We start from the raw sequence: 23,449 nt of genomic DNA, 5'->3' as shown, positions 1-23,449 counted from the left end.
GTTGTTATACCACTGATTTTAAAAAATACAAGTGTTCATGATTTACTCAGATTTGTTCATTTTTAAATAATTGAACACAAAAGTCTTTCCTAGGTTTTTTTTTTAAAATTCAAGTAAAACTAAGTCATGCTTTGAATATCAAACAGTATTTTTGAAGATCAAGGAAGCTATTAGTTTAGTCTTAATTTCCGCAAATAAATATAATTACAATAATTTTTTAACCAAAGTTTTAATGAATCTTGTAAGGAGGATAAAGAAAAACAGGCATTGAAGACTTTCAGATACAAGTTTTTAAGAATAATTAGTATTTGTCACAGTTCCGTGCAGCTGTTGCATGATCGGACACCTAAACTGTTGTAGTTGTGAGAACTGCAACAATCACATGAGAGCTGCTTCTGCAGATAAATGGTAAACAAATCAATTGGCAATCTCAGCTAATGATGTGTGTTGGCCCTTTGAGGCTAGGGCAGGTATTAATTGCCTATATAGCAAATAGTTATGGTTAAGAAGGTCAAGGGAGTGTACAAACACCACTTTTTTTTAGTAAAACAGTACTTTTACTAAATCAAATGTATTCAGTTTGCCTTTCTGATGTGGAAATCCAAACCAGCTAAAATAACTTTAGTTTTAAATACTTTAAAATACTAGCCATACAAATCTGAACAATAATAAATACAAGCGAAAGGGGTGTCGCGCCACAAATAATGGTCTCTATTTAGATCTCTGCGTCTCCCTTACAGTTCATGGCTATATTGTCCAGAGTTTCATTTCTGATCTTTTTGGCCACCCAAGCAAAAAAGGCAAATTTTTAAGTCACTGAAGTGATAGGACCAGGGCTGTCTTAAGCATATCAGGCGCCGTGGTGCAAAGATCCACCCCCCCGTTTCCCAGAGTTGTCGACCTGTTCCCAAGCCTCTGCAGGGATCGCTCTCCTCCCGCGGAGGCTTGGGAAGGAAGCTGCACGCCCGCATGTCATATTCCTAATGGGGGGGGGGAGCCTCTTCCACAACAAAGCAACGGGGGCCCTTTCCTTTCATTTAAAGCACACCCGGTGCATTTGAAGTGCACGCCTTCAAAGAATCCTGAGAAGTGGTGGTTTGCTAGAGGGCGTTGGGAATTGTAGTTCGGGGATGGTAGTTCCCAGGATTCTTGGGTGCAGGGTATTGAGCCATGTGCTTTCAATGAGTGTGTGGGGGGGGGTGAGGTCCTGATCAGCTGCCACATGTGTGGATCCGGATTAGAGCACCCTGAGACACAAACCTCCCTGAGACAAAGGGAGCCCAGGCCTTCAAGCTGGGTCATGATCCAGCACCCAGCACTGCCTCCTCCTCCTCCTGCTGTGTGGCTCACCTGGTGCCGCAGGCCACATCGAGCACCATGTTGGAGCGCTGGGCGCGCAGCAGTGACACCAGCCAGTTCTTGTACTTGGTGGTGCGGCTCCGCATGTCGCTGATGTAGAGCTGCCAGACCCACGCCACACGCCCATCGGCGTACTGGTCTGGCAGCCCCTCGGCCGCCACACCCAGTGAGTGGGTCTGGTAGATGCTGTCCACCATGGTGAGTGCACAGAGGTTCCTGTGGGTGCGGATGCACGGGAGAGCGCGCGCACCCACGAGCGCACACCTAGCTGCTGCTGCTGCCGCCAGCCATATAGTTGGAGGGGCTGGCACAGCTTCTATCCTAAGCCTCTGCAGGGATTGCTCTCCTCCCGTGGAGGCTTGGGAGGCAAGCTGCACACCCGCCAGCCATATGGTTGATGGGGCACAGCTGGCGGGTGTGCAGGGAAAGGGGAGGCCACCGGCAAAGCCGCGCAGATCCCCCACTCGCTGGGGCACTCCTGAGAGGCCAGCGCCCTGGCGCAACGCACCACTAAGCCCAATAGGAAAGACGGCTCTGGATAGGCGCTCCTCTTCCAGGGAGACATTTTTCCTGTATGGACGGTAAGGTGAGAAATCAGCTCCTGGGTACTCCTGTGTAGTAAGTAGTGCAAGATGTCTTCCCTGTGCAGTTGCTCACATAAACGATGTCTTCATTCGGTACCCTGTTCTATTGTCCGTCCAGGATGGTAGAGGGCATAGCTTTGAAAACGCAGCCTCAGTAAAAGTGAGGCTGGCCGGAGATTTGACAAGTAATTGGCTCTAAAATGGACCGTTTTTAGATTGCCGATCGTGTAGTGGTTTTGTCCAGTGGCACCAATCTCTTCATTGATATGAAGTGGAAATGTAAAATCTTTTGAAACTTGGTTAAATTTAATACTGAAAAAAATTAATACAGTCGTACCTTGGTTGTCGAACGCCTTGGTACTCAGACGTTTTGGCTCCTGAACGCCGCACACCCGGAAGTGAGTGTTCTGGTTTGTGAATGTTTTTTGGAAGCTGAATGTCCAACGCAACTTCTGATTCAGTGCAAGAAGCTCCTGCAGCCAATCAGAAGCCGTGCCTTGGTTTTCAAACAGTTCCGGGAGTCGAACAGACTCCCAGAACGGATTAAGTTCGACAACCAAGGTACCACTGTACTGAAAAAATTGTTACTATCGTATTTTCAAATCTGTGAGTGCAAAGGAAGTTGTGAACCATGTGCACGTTGGACATTGAACATCTTTTGTAAACGAGGGCAATGGGAGTTAGTCAAAAAGTTGCTTCTTCTGGGTGAATGTGGTATGTCTGGGAGAAAAACCGTTTTCAGTACAAGTGCCCTTTAATAGTAGTGGGTAGGTTTTCACACTGTTGGTGAGTCTGGAAGTTCTTGAGATTCACACTTTCACATTCATCATAATTTTTGATTTTGAGAGTGTGGTGATAAAATACAACAGTGGTCTCTTTCTATTGGTGCTGTGAATTAGGGATGCAATGATAGGGTGCATCCAGATTTAACAGCTTTGGTCTCCTCTCAATCTTTGCTTAGTTAAATTAGGTCATTGAATATATTGCTTTCTAAATACTAATAGAAGCACCAGAGATCCTTCAAATGTAGTTAAAATGTCTTATAAAAACATTAGACTTCACCCTGATCTGTATTCAGGACTTTGTCCTCCCCCCTTCCCCTCCTTCCTTCCCTTTCCCTTGATCAAAGAGGGCAGGCAGGTTTCTTCTGAGCATTTCTCACAGTGATGAATGGCTGGTTCACATAATTTTGTGCTTGTGTACAGTGCCAGCTGACCTTGGGCACACGCACAGATGCATGGGAAATGAAATGTTATATATGAACCGGACAATCACAGATGTAGATCTGCAGCCATTCTTGTTCTTGCCACAGCCATTCAGTCTCATTAATGTCAGTGGATTGGTGAAATTGATTAGCCTAGCTAGCAATTGTCTTATATCCCAACCTGCGCCACTTTTTATGGAAAACTTCAAAAATAAAACTATTTTTAAAACAAATGATATATTAAAACTGCATGTTTGTTGACATAATGTCACCCTAAGAACAGAAAAGGAGTTCTGCTGGATAAGACCAGTCTAGCCCATCATTCTGTCCCCTCCGTCCCTGGGGCTCCCCAGCGACTAGTATGCTGCTTCTGATCCTGAAAATAACATCTAGCCAACCTGCACAGTAGCCATTGATAGCCTTATCCTCCATAGGTTAATGTAGTTCCCTTTTAATATAAGCTACTTATTGCCATCACATTTTGTGGTAGGAAATTCCATAATTTAACTGGGGGTGGGGTGGTTAAAGTTATTATTTGATATATAATGTGTAAAAAGTACGAGGTCCTTTTTGTGGGATTGTTGCCCTTTATGCCAGAGGAAATGATTTTAAAAATGAGGGAATATGAACATTGAGAGTGATGAGCATCAATTCTTTTAGGATCCTTGAAAGCATTTTAAAACCACTGTAACAAAAGGCTAAATGAATTGCTGGAAAAAGTTTGAACAATTATAAGAGGATGCCAGTTTGGTTAACGAACAGAATGAAGGAAGCTGTAAAAGGTAAGAGGGCTTCCTTTAAAATTAGGAAGTCATATGAGGAAAATATGAAAGAGCATGAATTTTGGCAAAAAAAAAAGTAAGTTGACAATTTGGCAATAAAAAAGATTTTGGAGATTTATTACTAAAAAAGCTACAACAAACAATAGCAAGAGCAACAGAATTACTTGGAGACAACTCGAGTTGGCTTTTCAACTTTCCCCGCACTTTGTGATAAAGCCTTCTGTGCTAGGCTACTGTACCTTGTTAGTGTGACTCTTGGAAGGGGGGGCAGTACCCAAAACCTCTCACATGCCCCTTTCATGCCAGTAGCTCTTCAGGTGAAATTTTGCTCTTTATGCCTGTTTTCAGACGTTGGATATTATTTATGTCTGAGGTCTTTTCTGTAGTGTGTTACTTGGAGGTCACTTGCTCATTCTTGATTTTAGAAAAGTGGTAAAACAACCTTATTTAAAAGGCCTTTGGGGTTTTTGAAGGAATTGCAGCAGTTTTATGAATTTCTGCTACAGTACTTGTTTTATTCTTCGGTAGACCTGGGGGATGTATTGATCCATCGCCCTGGACCGGTATGAGGGCCGGAGCCTGGGGGCTGCTTCACCCAGCGCTATATTGCGGCTGAAGCAGCCCCCTCTCCTGAATCCCTCTGCCACCGGAGGGTGAAGTCGCCACAGCGCTCTGGCCCTCATACCGCAGAGGGAGGAGCACGCTGCCATGGGGAGGCACTGGAGCCCATGCAGCTTGTTCCTCCCTTCCTTAAACTTTTCCACTGAGGGGCGTGCGACTTTAGCGAAGCCCCCACTCCGACTTTTCCGAGGAGCTGGAGGCAGGGGGCTTGATCAGCTGAGAAGCGGGCTTCCTTGAACCACCTGCTTCTAAGCCAATCAAGCCCCCCCCCCCCATTGGCTCATGTGAGCCAGAGTGGGGGCTTTATTACTAAATTGCTCCGCTGAGGGGCGTGCGGCTGCCCACACCCTTCAGCAGAGCAGTTTAAAGAAACCGGCCACCTGTGTCACCTGCTTCAGTCCCTTAGCCCGGACAGGCAGACGCTGGAGGAGGAGGAGGAGTCTTTGCCCTGTGCCTTGTGGGGCTGGGTTCCTTCCGTGCGCTGGGCGCTGGAGGAGGCTGCGGATTTGCCTGCCTGGCCTTGACAGGAATAGGCAGAAGCTGCGCACGGTGATGCTAATGGTTTCTTTGGCCGGCAACTGCCTTCTTCCTCCCTTCTTCCTTCCCGACATCTTCATATACCGCCATATCGCGAAGTTTAGCTGGTGGTCTATTATGATGTTGGAAAACAGATATCAGCCAGCCCTATTCTTAATACTGGAATTTTAATACTATAAGCTATTGAACAACACTGTTGTGCATTTTCATTGATTAACAGTTGCATAGATAGATGACCAGTGTGCTGGAGAGATAGGATATACTTTTTAGAAATAAATACATTAATACATTAATAGAGACTAAGTGGGAATGTGATGCAAATTGCCAGATGGAAAGGAAGAGGGGTTGATTGTGTTTCTTATGCATGGTGTTCCCCGTTTTTTGTGTATAACTAGCAGAAAACTGATTTTTAAATTCTGTTGTTAGGACTGCTTTTTGTCTTATTAAGCCAGGCATCCCCAACCTGCAGCCCTCCAGATGTTTTGCCCTACAACTCCCATGATCCCTAGCTAACAGGACCAGTGGTCAGGGATGATGGGAATTGTAGTCCAAAGCATCTGGAGGACCGAAGGTTGGGAATGCCTGTATTAAGCTATAAGTGGCAGAAAAGAGAATGTTGTGGGGTTGAGTTCAGCTCAGTATGTAGAGAGAACACACTGGTTGAAATAGAAAGGGTATTAGGATTTGCGTTAAACATTGTTTTTCATACCAATAGCATAGCCTTAAAGGTAAAGATAAAGGTACCCCTGCCCGTACGGGCCAGTCTTGACAGACTCTAGGGTTGTGCGCCCATCTCACTCAAGAGGCCGGGGGCCAGCGCTGTCCATAGACACTTCTGGGTCACGTGGCCAGCGTGACAAGCTGCATCTGGCGAGCCAGAGCCGCACACGGAAACGCCATTTACCTTCCCGCTAGTAAGCGGTCCCTATTTATCTACTTGCACCCGGGAGTGCTTTCGAACTGCTAGGTTGGCAGGCGCTGGGACCGAACAACGGGAGCTCACCCCGCCGCGGGGATTCGAACCGCCGACCTTTCGATCGGCAAGCCCTAGGTGCTGAGGCTTTTACCCACAGCGCCACCTGCGTCCCACAGCATAGCCTTAGTAGGACTTAAAAACAGAATTGTCTGAGCGTTCTTACTGTGCTGGGAAATATAACTGTTCTTCTATATTACTGAAGACTGCATAAAAAGTAAGTACTTCTCTTAAATGCTTCTCTTACAGGAAAGGGCTTTGACATCTTCAGATTCTGTGAGCAGCGTGTGAAAGCAGGCTTGTTCTTGTGCAGATCTCAGATGGATAGCTGTAGTTATTCAGTGACTTTTCCTCCACAATCCATTTCCGTAAGTGATGAACTCAATTATTATAACTTTACTCATTGTGTACCATTGCTAGTATATTAGTGTAACTGACATTTTAAATGCAAATAATAAAATCAAACAAAAGCTGGATCTAGACACATAAAAAAATTGTTTCAGGAAAATTCGCTGTAAAGCTTCAAGTGTAGGTGAAAGATGGAACTCCACAGCGCTACCTGGTGTCACAGGGTGGTAATGCAAATAAAAAGTTTTTTCTTTACTAATGTAGCTGAGTCCAAAATTTAATCTTTACAGATTGCCAGTAGTATGCACAGAGCTATTTGGGAGCACTAACTGGTTGGCCATTAGCCAACCACTGAAAGAAACTAGCAGTAGTGATAACAGCAATTCGTGCCTTTAGAGATAGGCTTCTGATACTTCATTCCTAACAACCTGTATCAGAAGGGGATATATGTAATGAAGATCACTTTCACCTGTAGTTTGCAAAGCTTCCATTGACATATGTATCAAATAAGTGTGCCTCTGTTTACTGCCTGCTCTCTATAATTGTATTTATAAACAGGTTTTGAAAGTGATAGTTTAGCAGGAATCTACTACCACTAACAACTCTTCAGGCTTCCCTACAGTGCCCCACCTTGCACTTTCACAACCACCTCACTCTACAAAGGCCAGCTCTATCAAGGCCAAGATGGAGAAATTGAACACTAATATCCAGGAAAGGCTTGATGCTGGTTCAGCAGTTGTTCACCAGAGATTCCCCTTTGACTTAAAGCTATGAGCAGCGTATAATAAAACCAGGAATGAATTGTACTGTTAAGAGTATTGCAGGCTTATGTTCTCTGTTGGGTTCCTGTGAATTGTAGACTCTTCACTGAACTTGAAAATGTGGCAATTTAGAAGATGAGATTTTGTTAATATTTTCCCCGCCTTCCTTTCTCTCTGGCTTGTAGTTGTATTGAGCTCCTAGAATTTACACTGTGCAGTTGAACGCCATAGTTTTCTGGGGTAGGACAGATTCTAGAGAATGGCCCTTAAATGTTCCTTTGTATACATTGATTTTCTTTTGATGACTAAGCATGTGGTGTTCACTTCTGGTTGTTGTTTTTTTGCCATTCCTGTAAGTGTGTGCTGTTTGATTGATTGTCCAAGACTGCTTTTCCCCTCATGTACTAAAGCAAATTACTATTGATGCAGTATTCCAGAAACTGCTGTGCTCCAGGAGACAATGTAATTCTACAAATGGCTCCACAGTTTGTCTTTAGGTTCAATTTGCTCAGGGACTGTTGTATTTTACTTTTTAAAACTACCTCCACCTTCCTGTTCCTAGTTCTGTACCTGTAATTCTGATCCTTTCTGCACATGCTTGGCTAAAGGGAAGAGAAGGCCTTGGCTCATCCATGCATGCCCAATGTCTCAGGTTCAAGCCTCAACACCTCCAGAGAACTGCTGGTCAGAATAGACAATCCTGAGTTAGTTCAATTGTCCAACTTGGTATAAGGCAGCAGTTTATCTCCTTATGATGAATATAATTTCCCTTGCATATCATTTTCGTTTTAAAACTCCATAAGATTAATCTGAAATAGTCTTGCTATTATTGGCCAGAACGAAATTAAATGAACTGAAGAGATTGGCTGGCGTGATGCTGATCTGCCCTGTCAATGTATATCTCTTTAAAATTGGCTGCAAGCCATCAGAAATATAATCCCTGATGGGGCTATAGTACATCTCGCCACCAAACACTGTCACTTCGTACTTATCCTCAATTACTTCAGTTTTGGGAGAACTTGCATCTTCAAGACAGTGACACTCCTACAGGCACAGGCCTGACTCCACACTATGCCAAGGCCTTCATGGTTGACTTAGAACAATGCTTTCTTGTCTCCTGTCCTCAAAAGCCTCTCCTGTATCTGAAATATGATGACATCTTTATCCTCTGAACTCATGAAGAGGAGACACTTGAACAACAGGACTGCAAGAATTTTAGCCACAATGCAAAGTGATCTTGGACCACTCCACACAATATACTAGCTTTCCAGACACTTGTGTGCAACTACATAGTGGACCCACATATAAGCATTATCTTATACAGGGATACCTCGGGTTACATACGCTTCAGGTTACAGACTCCGCTAACCCAGAAATAGTACCTTGGGTTAAGAACTTTGCTTCAGGATGAGAACAGAAATCGTGCTCCGGCAGCGCGGCAGCAGCGGGAGGCCCCATTAGCTAAAGTGGTGCTTCAGGTTAAGAACAGTTTCAGGTTAAGTACAGACCTCCGGAACGAATTAAGTACTTAACCCAAGGTACCACTGTATAGGAAACTGACTGACCACTGCGCATACTTCCATGCTTCTGCTCACCACCTGAAACACACTACAAAATTCATTCTCTACCGTTAAGCTCTACAGTACAATCATGTATATTCAGACTCATCAGCTAGAGACTCATAACTTAAGCATTTACCCACCCAGTGAAGAGGGGGGGGGGAAAAGGCAAATGGGGTCAGACCCCAAAATCGTCTACTACAGGACAGATCTGGAAGAGAACATAGCAGAATGCCACGTGAGGTTGCTCAGAGTTCCCGGCTGAAGGACAATAAGCATTTGGGATAGTGGTAGTACCTTTGCTCTGGAGCAAAACTAATGGCATACAAGCTGTGCTGTGTCTCTTGGGACAGCTTTAATATTTTTGCCTCAAGACTAAGAGTGTTCGAAATTCACCAGGCACTAGGACTGGCTGATAGTCGTACCTTGGTTCTCGAATGCCTTGGTACTTGGACGTTTTGGCTCCCAAACGCTGCAAACCCGGAAGTGAGTTTGCGAAAGTTTTTCAGAAGCCAAATGTTTGCCGTGGCTTCCACGGCTTCTGATTGAGTGAAGTAAGCTCCTGCAGCCAATTGGAAGCCTCACCTTGGGTTTTGTACCATTTCAGGAGTCTAATGGACTCCTGTAATGGATTAAGTTCAAGAACCAAGGTACCACTGTACCTGCTTTCCAACATTGTAATATACAGTGGTACCTTGGATTACATACACTTCAGGTTACAGGTGCTTCAGGTTACAGACTCCGCTAACCCAGAAATAGTACCTTGGGTACCTGTTGACGCCGGATGGGCGGTGCTGCTCCGGGCGGAGTGCATCAGCCAAGGTGCCACATGGCAGGGCACTGGAGAGCTGCTGGCCTCTCCAGAACTGCCAGCTGTGGCTTGCCTTAATGATCTCCTGCCTGCCGCGCAAGCAGCAGCTACCAGGAGTCACTATTCAGCCTGTGGACGCACCACTAGCTGCCCTCCGCTCTGGAGATTTCTCAGGCTGGTGCTGTTTGCATTTGTCTTGGGCAGCCACATGGAAATGTGGTGTTTGTGCCTCCCCTCACTACTCACCTGAACATTTAGGCTTGGGAGGCGCAAGCCGCCATCTAGGCTGCTGGGCCGGCATTGTGGCATGCCAGGAATTCTCAAAACATTGCCTGATCGGAAATTCTAAATTCGCTCTCACCATTTTAAATTTAAACCGGTTTCAGGTGTCGGTGCTGACCTTTAAAGCCCTAAATGGCCTCGGCCCAGTACAGTGGTACCTCGGGTTACATACGCTTCAGGTTACATACGCTTCAGGTTACAGACTCTTCTAACCCAGAAATAGTACCTCGGGTTAAGAACTTTGCTTCAGGATGAGAACAGAAACCCCGGCAGTGCTGCAGCAGCAGGAGGCCCCATTAGCTAAAGTGGTGCTTCAGGTTAAGAACAGTTTCAGCTTAAGAACGGACCTCGGGAACAAATTAAGTACTTAACCCCAGGTACCACTGACATGGACACGGAGGTCCAGCTCCAAGGGCCTTTTAGCAGTTTCCTCACTGCGAGAAGCAAAGTTACAGGGAACCAGGCAGAGGGCCTTCTCGGTGGTGGCGCCCGCCTTGTGGAACGCCCTCCCGTCAGATGTCAAGGAAATAAACAACTATCTGACTTTTAGAAGACATCTGAAGGCAGCGTTGTTTAGGGAAGTTTTTAATGCTTGATGTTTTATTGTGTTTTTAATACTCTATTGGGAGCCGCCCGGAGTAGCCGGGGAAACCCATCCAGATAGGCGGGATATAAATAATAAATTATTATTTTTATTGTAACACCCACCCCTTAAGTCTCTTCGCAGACAACATTGCTGTCTTCCTTATTGCTGCTGTAGTGAGTCTCCTCAAGGTCATGCAGAAATATCTGGCCTTCAAATTAATTACGATAAATCTATATCACTCAGACCCCAGGCCCAATTGTTTTTCAGCATGATCTTGGGGATAAAGCTCAGGACTCAGACTCTGAGAAATCTGGAGGAATCTGTCTTACCTTTTTCAATTTAATATTCCAGGCCCTTCATATATTGTCCCCCCACCCCACAAAAAGATCAGTGGGTGGCATTCAATCCTCAACAAGTTTGTTTTACAAGCTCAAAAGGCCAGGGCTTCATCATTTATTCTGTACACGAAGTCCTGCTTGGAGGTTGGGGCCTTCCTCATACAGACACCCCCCATTTTGTGTGTGTTCAGAGAACATGTGAGCTGTGTATGTGCCGGCTGTTTTTGGATCTGGAAGAGGGCAAAATGGGGGCCTCATGGGGCGGGCTTCTGTGTGCGCCACTAACATGCTTGATGACCCAGAAAGCAACCCCTGCACAAATCAGAGTTGTCCCTACACACTTTTATTTTGAAGCTTTCCAGATCTATCAGGTGGTTCCAATACCGGCTTCCACAGTGGATAGCTGTGAAGGAACTGGAATTGCCCTCCCCACACTTGCAGTTGAAGCAAACAGCAAAATAATCAGCCTAGGCATGATGACTACGTAGAACCTCCACCTTCAGAAACTGTAAGCCACACAGTGCTACTTGCTGGGGAGAAGGAAAGGATCTTTGCCTCCAATCTCCGGGGGGTTTTTTGGCTACTCAGACATTGGTCACTGTGGGAAGCAGGATGCTGCTCTAGCTAAATCTCTGCTGTTAATCCATCAAGGGTCTTCTTGTTTCTGAAAGAGAGAGTAATTCAAGGCCAGAAAAGGCTGAAAATAGGTCCCATGTTGCCTGGTGGAATGAAAAGTGGTTCCCAGTTCTGAAAAGGTTGCAGACTCCTGCTCTAGACAACTGAGACAATTGCTTATAGAGTGGACGGTCCCAGCAAATCAAGCTCCCTAACCCAGTTTTTATCTTCCGCACCCAGGAGGCTTTTTCTTGATAACACACATTGCAGCTGCATCCTTTCCTTTGTCTGTTTATATAATGCCACTTTTCTTCGTTTTCTTGGCATATTAACTGGGATTTTTTCTCTCCATTCACTAATGAAACCACATCTGAGGCTACCCATTGCCTTCCAGTTTGGTCTTATACTTAAATCTCTTGACTGTTTACTTGATTGCACAAGGTTGCAAGTCTGGAAAAATATTTACAGGGTAGCAACATCAAATTGTAGAAATCAGTGACACATTTTAGATATGCATAACACTGAAAAATAAATTGCATTACTATGGTATTTGGGTGATTAGCTTGCCTTTTTTTATCACTTACTTGTAAAAAATGCATTTGCAGCATTTTGTTTTCAACATCAAGTAACCATTATACTGGTCGTTTGTGTCCAAATGTATATCTGATATTTTTTTAAAAATCTTCATTGTGCTCTAATTTTTTTAGAAGAGGAATTGAGAGAGGTAGTGGCTTGCAAAGCAAAAAAGAAGGAGCAGAAAGATATGGAATGTCAAGAGTTATTAGCAAAAATGTTTTGTATTGAAAAGATTGGCAATAATGGTTTGTTTCTTTAAGACTATATATGCTATCATGTCAATTGACACAAATCTCATGGGACTAATTGTGTAAGACCTTGTTTTTCTGTATACAGTAAAAAAAATGCTCATTCCATTTAAAATTATTTGTTAAGTTACATGGTGAACAGAGGGGAATATATATATATAAAACCTTCAAACAGAAGGACAACCAGCATACATCAGAATTAGATTTTAAGCTTTGCAGGCTTAAGTTTCTCAAGAAGAGATTACCAGAGGCAGGGCTGTGTCTTTGAAAAGCTGTCATATGCCATACAAATCTTGGTAGTGATTGCAAAAAATGTCACATTAACTCTTACAACTCTGTGCTAACTTCTTCCTTCAGTATCTAGCTTGATGTTCATCTAACAAAAACTTACTTTTAGAAAAGATGTGTTCATTTCTGATAAGATTTTTTTCTTTTAAAAAGAGAGTGAAGCTGAGTTGAACTATGACTCTGATATGTGATAAATAAATTTCCTTAGGAAAAGGTTTTACGACCTCAGCAGTATCTCAGTGAGCCGAACCTACTGTAAGTAAAAGCTTCAGTACTGATGAAATGGGTTTGGTTTCTTCTTCTGGAATAGTGCCAAGAAGTGACCTACAATAATAGTGGGCACAGTGGAGAACAAATGAACTAAGGATACAAGCTTGTAGCCAGTGTCCAACATTCGGATGAGTGCTCTCCACCATCCCCAGCTCCTAGGATTCAACAGATTCAAAACCACAAGCAATTTCAGGCCCTGAACTCAATGTCATGTTTTTTATATATGCCAAGATAAATAAAATAACTACATTAGGAAACCGAAATATTGACCTCATGTGTATTAGTAACGCAGCATTTTCTTCCCCAATACTATCTTTTATTTCAGGTGTCCTCACCATCCCCTGCCCCCGGGTTATAAGTGTTAGACTTGTGCACACAGAGAGAAAAAATCTGTTTATATTTTGGTTGGAAATTAAGTGTACCAAAGCCAGCAAAAAATATTACCAAGATAATGGCACATCTATTGCCCATGGTAACAAAGCTTATGAATGATGAATAAATATTTGTCAGTTGAATTGGTTCTTGAAATCTAGAAGTGAAATAAGCTTAAGCATTACCATGTCACTACCACATTTAGTTGCTGCAATAGTTCTGATGCAGTCCCTCTTGGTGTCTACCTTCAATAGTCCTGCTTTTCCAATTATATTGTACAGTATACTAAGGATATACAGTCATACCTCATGTTATGGATGCTTCAGGTTACGTGTTTTTGGGCTGTGGACCACAGGAAACCCGGAAGTACTGGAATGGGTTACTTCTGGGTTTTGCTGCTCGCGCATGCGCAGAAGCGCTACATCGCGCTTTGCGCATGAGCACCAAATCGCGCCTGCACAGACGCAGCGCTTCAGGATGCGAACGCTGTGGGTTGCGGACGTGCCTCTGTCACGGATTACGTCCGCAACCTGAGGTTCCACTGTACAGTGGTACCTCTAGTTACAAACTTAATTCCTTCCAGAGGTCCATTCTTAACCTGAAACTGTTCTTAACTAGAGGCGTGCTTTCGCTAATGGGGCCTCTTGCTGCCGCTGCGCCGCCAGCACACAATTTCCGTTCTCATCCTGGGGCAAAGTTCTCAACTCAAGGTAACTCTTCCAGGTTAGCAAAGTTTGTAACCTGAAGTGTTTGTAACCTGAGGTGTTTGTAACTCGAGGTACCACTGTATTGAAAAAAAACACCTCTTACCAATTTCATATGATACTGTCAGCGTCAGTCCTCTAGTGCCTCTTCCTTTAGCTCATTATAATCTTGTAGTTGGAGAAATGTCTGAGGAAATCATTTACATTTTGTTTAATAAGAGGTTAAAAGCATTCTATTCGTTGTTTTTACCTCCTCTATGTGTGACAATTACTACAATGATAGCTGTTCTGCAATGTGATAGAACCATTTAAAGTTGTTGCTGTTATTATAATTTCTATAGTGCTTTAAGTGTACAGTATAAAATACCTTCTGTTTCTTAATTACAACCCCATTGCCATGTAAGGCAGCAGCTTGTCTAAGCTTAAAGGCAGATTGTGGATGAATACCAAAACTGTATAACTATATAGTGGTACCTCGGGTTACATACGCTTCAGGTTACAGAATTAGAACAGAATTACAGGATGAGAACAGAAATCATGCTCTGGCGGCGCAGCGGCAGCTGGAGGCCCCATTAGCTAAAGTGGTGCTTCAGGTTAAGAACAGTTTCAGGTTAAGAACGGACCTCCGGAATGAATTAAGTACTTAACCCAAGGTACCACTGTATGACATATTGCTTTTGAAAGTTCAAAGAATTGCTTTCATAGGGAAACATGCAAATATTTAGTAGTAGTAGTAACAATTTTTTTTTTTTGCTTAGCTATAAGCTATAACAAAGAAAAAAGATATTCAGAGTTGAGCCCCATATTTGGCTCTTAATTAGCTGGTGTTAGGATCGTCCTACTTGTGTGTAGGACCCTGGCAGAGACACATGCCCTACTGGCATGTTCTCTCCCTCCTGGTCGATCGTTCGGGAGCTTCAAAAGCTTTCTCCAGCCCAAACATCACAGCGACTGATACCAAGAGGCATCAGGACACTTACGGAACCTGCAGAGTATTAGCGGTTCGCATAACAAATACAGCAGCACAGCATTTTGGCTAATCTACTTTATTTACATACAGTATAATACACTCAGAGCATTCTGACTTAGCTCCTTCCTATTTCTCATCAGACAGCAAAGAGAAAGAACAAAGGACAATAGTCCTACATCACGGAAACACAGTAATCCAAACATCCTGTCTCTGTCACTTCCCACTATGTGACAAAACAAACCCATGACTGCAAGCACAGAGCAAGAATCCTAACAGCTGGTAGCCAATGCAGTTAGAGAAGCATGCAATGTAATATAATTTTCCTATCTGACAGCAAAAAGCACACAAACTTACGTCATGTAACTTTTTTTTTGCAGCTAAACTCAGATCATGAGAATGCTTTACAAAACATACAGAAACACTGCTTCAAAGGATAGTTCTTCAAAGAGCCATCTAGAAGGGCAGAGGCCATAACTTTTTTTAATTCTGTAGAAGCAATTTTATGTGGAGCCAAAGTAATTAACTACAGATAGTTAGCATTTTGATAGTCTTAATACATGGATACAGCCTGGAAAAACTCAAGGAATGAATAGTTAACATATAAATCATAGAAGCTCTCTCATATCCAAACATTTATACCTGAAATTTAAACATTGATTAGATCATAATCAGCTCACTATTAAGTTCACTGACAACTGTATGTAAAGTTTTGTTGTTGTTTAGTCGTTTAGTCGTGTCCGACTCTTCGTGACCCCATGGACCAGAGCACGCCAGGCACTCCTGTCTTCCACTGCCTCCCGCAGTTTGGTCAAACTCATGCTGGTAGCTTCGAGAACACTATCCAACCATCTCGTCCTCTGTCGTCCCCTTCTCCTTGTGCCCTCCATCTTTCCCAGCATCAGTGTCTTCTCCAGGGAGTCTTCTCTTCTCATGAGGTGGCCAAAGTACTGGAGCCTCAGCTTCACGATCTGTCCTTCCAGTGAGCACTCAGGGTTGATTTCATTAAGAATGGATGCGTTTGATCTTCTTGCAGTCCATGGGACTCTCAAGAGTCTTCTTGTATGTAAAGTAGTAACTTGCTTTTGAGAATTTATGGGTATGCCATAACCTGGGGAAACTAGACCTGAAGATGACAGAGTTAGCATTCTGTTACAAAAGTTTTAAGAGTCAAACTCGCATTCTAGTCTGGACAGAAAGCCAACCCATAGAAGGAATACCAACGAAGACGGCCAATACTATCATTAGAAATAAATGTTGAACATCCTTCAATTCCTGGACTAATGATTGACTGAGACCCCAAAGCTTTACACTATATAACATGGAAATAATAACCTTAAAGAATTTTTTAAGGTCTGTTATAACTATTTGCCTTCCCTTTGTATAAGAAGAACTTCAGAACAGCTCCTACAAGATATCTTGCTTTCCTGAGATAAGCATCCTGATCAGCCTTCCAAGAGGAAATAACTGTGAAAAGGACCCCTAAAAACAAAATGATTTAGTCAATTGAATAATTAGAATTAACTATTTAAATGTGGGAGGTTTCTTACTAAATACAACCTCTTTTGTTTTGGTAAAATTAATGCTAATTTGTTCTTCTCCCAGAAGTTAGTCAGCAAGTCCATCTGCTTTTTCAAACCACACCTGGTCAGAGATAATATAACCATATCATCTGCATATAGGAGTATACTGACCTTTCTATTTCCTATGGCAGGTGGGCATGCATTCACTTACCAAGCAATTTATCCTGATCATTAAAATAAAGACTGAAAAGGAGGGGTGCTCAAACACATTCCTGTTTAACTCTCTTCATAGTTGGGATTGGATTAGCTAAAAGACCATTCCTGTCTATACTGATTTTAACAGTAGTAATTTGAAGAAGCATGAGCAGTCTAGGGTCTATATCAATGGCATGCAGTTTGGCCCACAGACAATTTCTGTCTATTGAATCAAAAGCTTATGATAGGCCAACAAACACTGTAAAGAGCATTTCATTGTTTTCAACAGTTTTCCCAACAAGATGGGGCAAAGTATAGCAGTGATCAGTAGTGGAATAGAAATTACTAAATCCAGCTTGCTGTTCACACAAAATATAACTGGAGGATATCTGCTGTTGAAGTCATATATTTTAGAAGAGATATCCAACATTCTGACTGGTCTGTAATTTTGCGAAAGAGAACATGCACATAAACAATTTCCCCTACTTGTGCTTTCATATGATTAATAATAATTTATTATTATTATTATTTTATTTGTACCCCACCCATCTCACTGGGTTGCCCCAGCCACTCTGGGCAGCTTCCAAAATATAAAACATGAAAAACTTCCCTATACAAGGCTGCCTTCAGATGTTTTCTAAAGGTTGCATAGTTACTTATCTCCTTGACATCCAGTGGGAGGGCGTTCCACAGCCTGGGCGTCACTACCAAGAAGACACTCTTCCTGGTTTCCTGTAACCTCACTTCCTGCAGTGAGGGAACTGCCAGAGTGTCCACTCTGAATGATGGGGTGGAGATGCTCCTTCAGGTATACTGGACCAAGGCTGTTTGGGGCTTTAAAGGTCAGCACCAACACTTTGAATTGTGCTTGGAAATGTATTGGGAGCCAATGTAGGTCTTTCAGGACCAGTGTTATAGGATCCTGGCTGCCGTTCCCAGTCACCAGTCTAACTGCCACATTCTGGATTAGTTGTAGTTTCTGAGTCACCTTCAAAGGTAGCCCCACGTAGAGCGTGTTGCAGGAGTGCAAGTGGGAGAGAACCAGAGCATGCACCACTCTGGCGAGACAGTCCACGGGCAGGTAGGGTCTCAGCCTGCGTACCAGGTGGAGTTGGCAGACAGCCGCCCTGGACACAGAATTAACATGCACCTTAATGGACAGCTGTGAGTCCAAAATGACTCCCAGTCTGTGCACCTGGTCCTTCAGGGACACAGTTACCCCATTCAGGACCAGGGAGTCCTCCACACCTGCCCATCCCCTGTCTCCCAGAAACAGTACTTATGTCTTGTCGGCATTCAACCTCAATTCGTTCATTAATCCATCCTCCAACAGTCTCCAGACACTCACACAGGACATTCACTACCTTCACTTGTTCCAATTTAAAGGAGAGGTGGAGCTGGGTATCATCTGCAAACTGGTGAACACCCAGCCCAACCCCCTTATTATTTCTCCCAGCGGCTTCATATAGATGTTAAAAAACATGGGGGAGAGGACAGAGCTCTGAGACACCCCACATGTGAGCACCCTGGGGTCCAAACACTCACCCCCAACTCTACTTTCTTGTCACGGCCCAGAAAAAAGGAGTGGAATTACTGCATAACAGTGCCCCCAGCTCCCACCCCCCTAGATGGTCCCCCTAGATGGTCCAGTCGATGGTGTCAAAAGCCTCTGAAAGGTCCAACAGATCTAGGAAACAGCTTTCACCTCTGTCCCTAGCCTGCCAGAGACCAAGGCAGTTTCAGTCACATGATGGGGCCTGAATCCCAACTGGAAGGGATCCAAATGGTCCACATCCTCCAGGTGTGCTGCTCAATCACCTTGCCCAAGAATGGAAGATTTGAGACTGGGTGATAATTGACCATAATTGCTGGGTCCAAAGATATTTTTTAAGAAGCAGTTTAGTAATTGCTTCTTTAAGGGGATCCAGGAAGACTCCCTCACAGAGGGAAGCATTCACCACCCCACAAAACCCATTGCCCAGCCCTGCCTGGATCACTTTTATGAGCCAGCATAGGCAAGGATCAAGGAGACAGGTGGCTGGTTTCACTCATCTAAGAAGCCCATCAATATCCTCAGAGGCAACAGGTTGGAATTGATTCCATACAACATACCGTATTTTTTACTCTATAAGACTCATTTTTCCCCTCCTAAAAAGTTAGGGGAAATGTGTGTGTGTCTTATGGAGCGAATGCAGGCTGCGCAGCTATCCCAGAAGCCAGAACAGCAAGAGGGATTGCTGCTTTCACTGCGCAGTGATCCCTCTTGCTGTTCTGGCTTCTGAGATTCAGAATATTTTTGTTCTTGTTTTCCTCCTTCAAAAACTAGGTGCGTCTTGTGGTCTGGTGCGTCTTATAGAGCGAAAAATACGGTAACTAGACAGAGCTCTGACACTCTCCCACCCCTGCTGTGCCCCCACTGTGGTGTCTGCCTCCTTCAGAATCTCAGCAATTTTATCTGTGAAAAACTTTGCGAAGTCATTACAGGAGATCTTAGAGTCTGCACCAGATGCTGATGGCAAAGGTGGTTCTGTTAGATTCCAGACCACCTGAAAGAGTCTCCTGGTACTGTTTTCCGCAGATGAAGTAGAGGTGCAGGAGAGGTTAAACTTTATCATATCCAATGACTTCCCTTCTTCTTGTTCCATGATTCATTTTGTATCTTACATCCCTGCATATTTTACATTAACTATTCCAATCAGTTTTCCACTATTACATTCGTAAAAAAATATTTACTCTGTTGAATTTATCTTAAAGTTACCAGTGTTTTCAGCTGTACACAGTTATTTCCCATATACTCAATAAACGTTTTCCAATCTTCTTTAAATGTATGTTCTTCTTGCTCTCTTATTCTGTATGTTAAATCTGCAAGTTGTGCATATTCTGTCAAATTAAGTTGGCAGTCTTTTTTAGTTGGGACCTCGCTCACTTTCCATTTTTGGGCTAACAAAACACGGGCCACAGTTGTTGCATACATAAATAACCTTTTCTGACACTTGGGGATTTCAGTCTGAGTTATCCCCAGCAGAAAGGACTTTGTTTTCGGGGGGAAAGTAATTAAAAAAATAAATCAGTTTATTATAAATCATTTCCCAATACATGTCCACCACATGTGAAAGAACGTTCCCTCCACCTCTTTACACTTCCAGCACTTACCTGATTCTGTCTTGTAAATCTTAGCAAGCCTACTCAGAGTTAGATACCATTTATGAATCATTTTCACATAGTTCTCTTTCAAAGAATAACATGCTGTAAAATTCAAGTGGTTTTTCCAAAGTTTCTCCCAGAGGTTAAAATCTATTTTGTGTCCTCTATCTATTGCCCAGTGTGTCATTGAGGCTTTAACTAGCTCGTGTTTTGTTTCCCATTCTAATAACAGGTTATACATTTTAGACAAAAGTTTATCTTTGTTTTGCAAGAGTTCTTTTTTGAATTGTGAACTTTGGTCTGAAAAAACATTTTTTCTATCTAATTTCAACATATCATGTTACTGATGATATCTGATATGATCAGATCCTTGCCATTTTTAAGACTGACTAAAATGTGTTCACAAATCTATTTATAATATTTCTTTTTTAAAAAAATAATATTTATTAAAGATTTTTTAAAATTATAAAAAAGAAAAAACAGAAAAAAGACAAAACAAAAAAATAAAAAGAAAAAATACATCCATCATTCTCAAGTTTTTAACTCGTTACCTTCTTTCTTTGACCTCCTCCTCCTCCCCTTTCTTGTTTCCTGGTTAATAATTATCACAGCAAATCCTATCCATAATTCATAATATTTTGTCCTTACATTATCTTAATCTATTTTCATCTTGTCTTATAGCAAACCTTGAAACTTAAAACTTAAATCTTATTTTTACCGACTTCTCATAACCATACCATTAACCTAATTCTTTAAACATTTTTACTAGAACCAAGTAGTTCCATTTCAACATTTTTCTAGCATTCATCAATTATTTTAAAGCAGTCCTAATGATAAAAGAAAAACAAGTAAAACAATCCAATCTTCATCCAGCATCCCTTCCTCCTGGTTCCGGATTTTGTCAGTCCTTTTTGTCCCATTTATCTAGCGCATTAACCTGGTGTCCTTATATCCGAGGCCCTCAAGTCTCTTCCATGTCCCTTCCGCGGCTCTTCTTCATATTTTCCTTCCACTCGTAGGAACTCCAGCTTAGTAATATTTTTGACCCTTTTCAACAGATCAGCCCCATTTCCATAGTCCAGACTAAACTCCATGTGATATTTAAACACCTGTTTCAGATTCTCTCCAAAATTAAAAGCCCCCACAGCTCCAAACATCTGACGGCCCATTATCAGACTCAGAAAGTCCAAACATCCCGGCATGGGAGGGTCATTCCAACCCCCCATTTCCAAACCAAACCTAACTTTATCTTTCCAAGCCTGGTTTTTCCCCAATTCATTTATCAAATCCAAAGGCTCATGATCCTGCAGGGCAGCAGCTCCCTCCATTTCTGACACCCAGGATTCAGCAGTATCCTCTTCTCTCATCTGTGCTGTCATAGCACACTCCTGTTTTAGTTCCTGGGTAGGCTCCGTGTAGTTTCCTACTGCCTGTTCAAAATTTCTGGTCGCATTAGTCATCAAGTCCGTCTTCTGGCTTAGCTGATCCAATAGCGCATTTATTTTACAGAAAGCACCCAACAGAGCTTCTGAAAACATTGTCCTGCAAGGTCACAAGTCCTTTCCCATGATTGTAATCTGTAACAGCTGCAAGCTCCTGAAGTTGGTTACAATTTCACAGTCTCCCTCTAGGGCACGGGTGTCAAACACAAGGCCCGCGGGCCGAATCCGGCCCACCAGACCTCGTCATGTGGCCCGTGTAGCTGCAGCCGGCCGCCAGCCTTCACCTTTTATTCTCGCTTTTTTTTTTTACACAAGAAAGCCGCCTCTTCAGCGCATGCGCGGCAGCCTACAAGCCAGAGAACGTCTGCCCTCTAGCGGCGCCGGCCGTTCTACACAGGAAACCTCCACTTTACATGTCCTTTACATAGTCCTACAGATACAACCGGCCCTTTGAGGGTGACCAAACTGCTGATGCGGCCCCCGATAAATTTGAGTTTGACACCCCTGCTCTAGGGGGACAACTTGTTTATTCTTTCTTTTAAGAACAATAGCAACAAAGTTTCTTTTTTAAAATATTCAGTCAATATTTGTTCCTTTGAAATGCGAAAGGAAACAATGGAGTCACTATGTTACTTTTCTTTTAACTATCTGTCAGAAACATTTGTCTCTGGTCAATGAGCTTCAAACGTCAGTCCTGACACTCCGCTCCAGGATCAGGACGGTGGAAAGTTACTTTACTTTAAACTCACTTCTGCAGGTTTAGACAATCCAAAAAAAGGTCCCCCTTCTTCTCCTGCTACCGAAGGGGGGGGGTTCCACGCTCTAGTTACGTTATCTTTGCTTTATTCTGACTACAAAGAAACGGAAGGCTGACTTCCTGTTTAGACCTTCCCGTTTCAGTACCAAATTGAAATAAATTTTAAGTCCAATTCCTCTCTACTGGCCAATCCTTATTTGAAGTCCAATTGTTCGAGTTTTAAGTACTCACGGGTGATTCTTTAGATGCCAAATTGTCCCAGGAAAAAGGCATCACTCTCCGTCAACGGCTATGCGGCTTCGCTCCATGGAAAAAGCAGTAGACTCACAGCACCGCGCCACACACCCCTCTTCGCTTCGGAGCCCGTTTATGGGTTTCTTTGCGGGTTGGGGGGGCGCTAAAGGTGCCCGCCGAGTCCCATGGTCACAGGCTTCATCCGCCTGTGATTTTTTTAAAGGGTCCCCGCTTCGCCGTAGCGGAAAAGACCCGTTTCGCGCGGAGCTGGTCTCTCTGGTTCAGAGGGAGCCGCTTCGCCGTAGCGGAAAAGACCCGTTTCGCGCGGAGCTGGTCTCTCTGGTTCATTGCCGATGGCGCCACCCCGGAAGTCCCAAATCTATTTATAATATTTCATCTACCCTGTCAGCAATTCTTACCTGGCTTATTATTATTTTTAAAAATACTTAATCACACAAAGAAAGCCTAGATGAGAATAGTAGGAATACTCATATTTCTACTCTTATACGTTGTGTATGGACTTTTTTTGGGGGGGGGGAAGGCTTTTTTAAAACTGCAGATTAGACTTCCGTTGGCACTACTGAATAAGGACTAAAATACTCTCTATATCTCCTGGCATGTTCCTTTAGGTCTCCTGAGGAATGTCTGTGTGCTTTAGAATCACATTTGTTTTCCTTCCAGTTTAGAGACACTTCTCACTGCACTCCAACATATGACATAACCTGTAACGTGTAAATGATTTGTTTTTTCTTTAGCCAAAGCTCTCCTGTCGCAATTGCTTGTGTGTGTGTGTGTGTGTGTGTGTGTACATGTATGTGAACATGTATTCTCTCTCCTAAGGCTTATTTTTCAAATCAATAGCAATTTTGTTCTATTTCTGGCTATCAGACTTTCCCATCTTACACTATCTATTGGTCAGCTGCTTGGTACTGAATGAATGAATGAGGTCACAGAATGAAGGCCATGTCATCAGGGAGCTGAAAGCGACTCAAAAGGCTGCCTGGTCCATCCTTGCTGCAAGACCTTCTGCTTAACATCTTGCCTCCTCAGACTGTGTCACATGCAGATCTTTAATTCTCCTTGACCTAATAACACATTTTGCCTTCTCCCTGCTTTCTCCTGTAGAACTGCGGCATATACAGAGTTGTGCGTTAGGATAAGACAGTTATTTATTCCTATTATTATTTATTAATTTTTTATACTGACCTTAATTGGAAGATTACAGTGTGGTTCACAGCATAAAAATGCAAAATGAGAGCACAAAATACCAAACCAACCAACCAACCAACCAATCCAGTAGCCCTCTCTCCCATAAACACATTTAAAAGACCATAGAATGTTTAGTCAGCCAAACACCTGGTTATAGAGA

At 43.1% G+C, this 23,449-nt stretch overlaps 1 protein-coding gene across 3 annotated transcripts in view; it reads left to right on the top strand.

The window, feature by feature from the left end:
* The window catches only part of OTUD7A (OTU deubiquitinase 7A), a 120,636-nt gene that overhangs the window by 22,723 nt on the left and 74,464 nt on the right, over positions 1-23,449 (top strand). For all 3 annotated transcript variants that reach the window (XM_053365425.1, XM_053365428.1, XM_053365424.1), the window contains exon 2: positions 6,310-6,428. The gene's annotated coding sequence lies outside the window, so the exon portion shown is untranslated. The remainder of the gene's footprint in view (positions 1-6,309; positions 6,429-23,449) is intronic.

This window comes from Podarcis raffonei, chromosome 14 (genome assembly GCF_027172205.1).
Source record: "Podarcis raffonei isolate rPodRaf1 chromosome 14, rPodRaf1.pri, whole genome shotgun sequence".
NCBI lineage: Eukaryota > Metazoa > Chordata > Lepidosauria > Squamata > Lacertidae > Podarcis > Podarcis raffonei.
The sequence above is the reverse complement of the archived record's forward strand: the minus strand, read 5'-3'. Positions and strand labels throughout refer to the sequence as shown.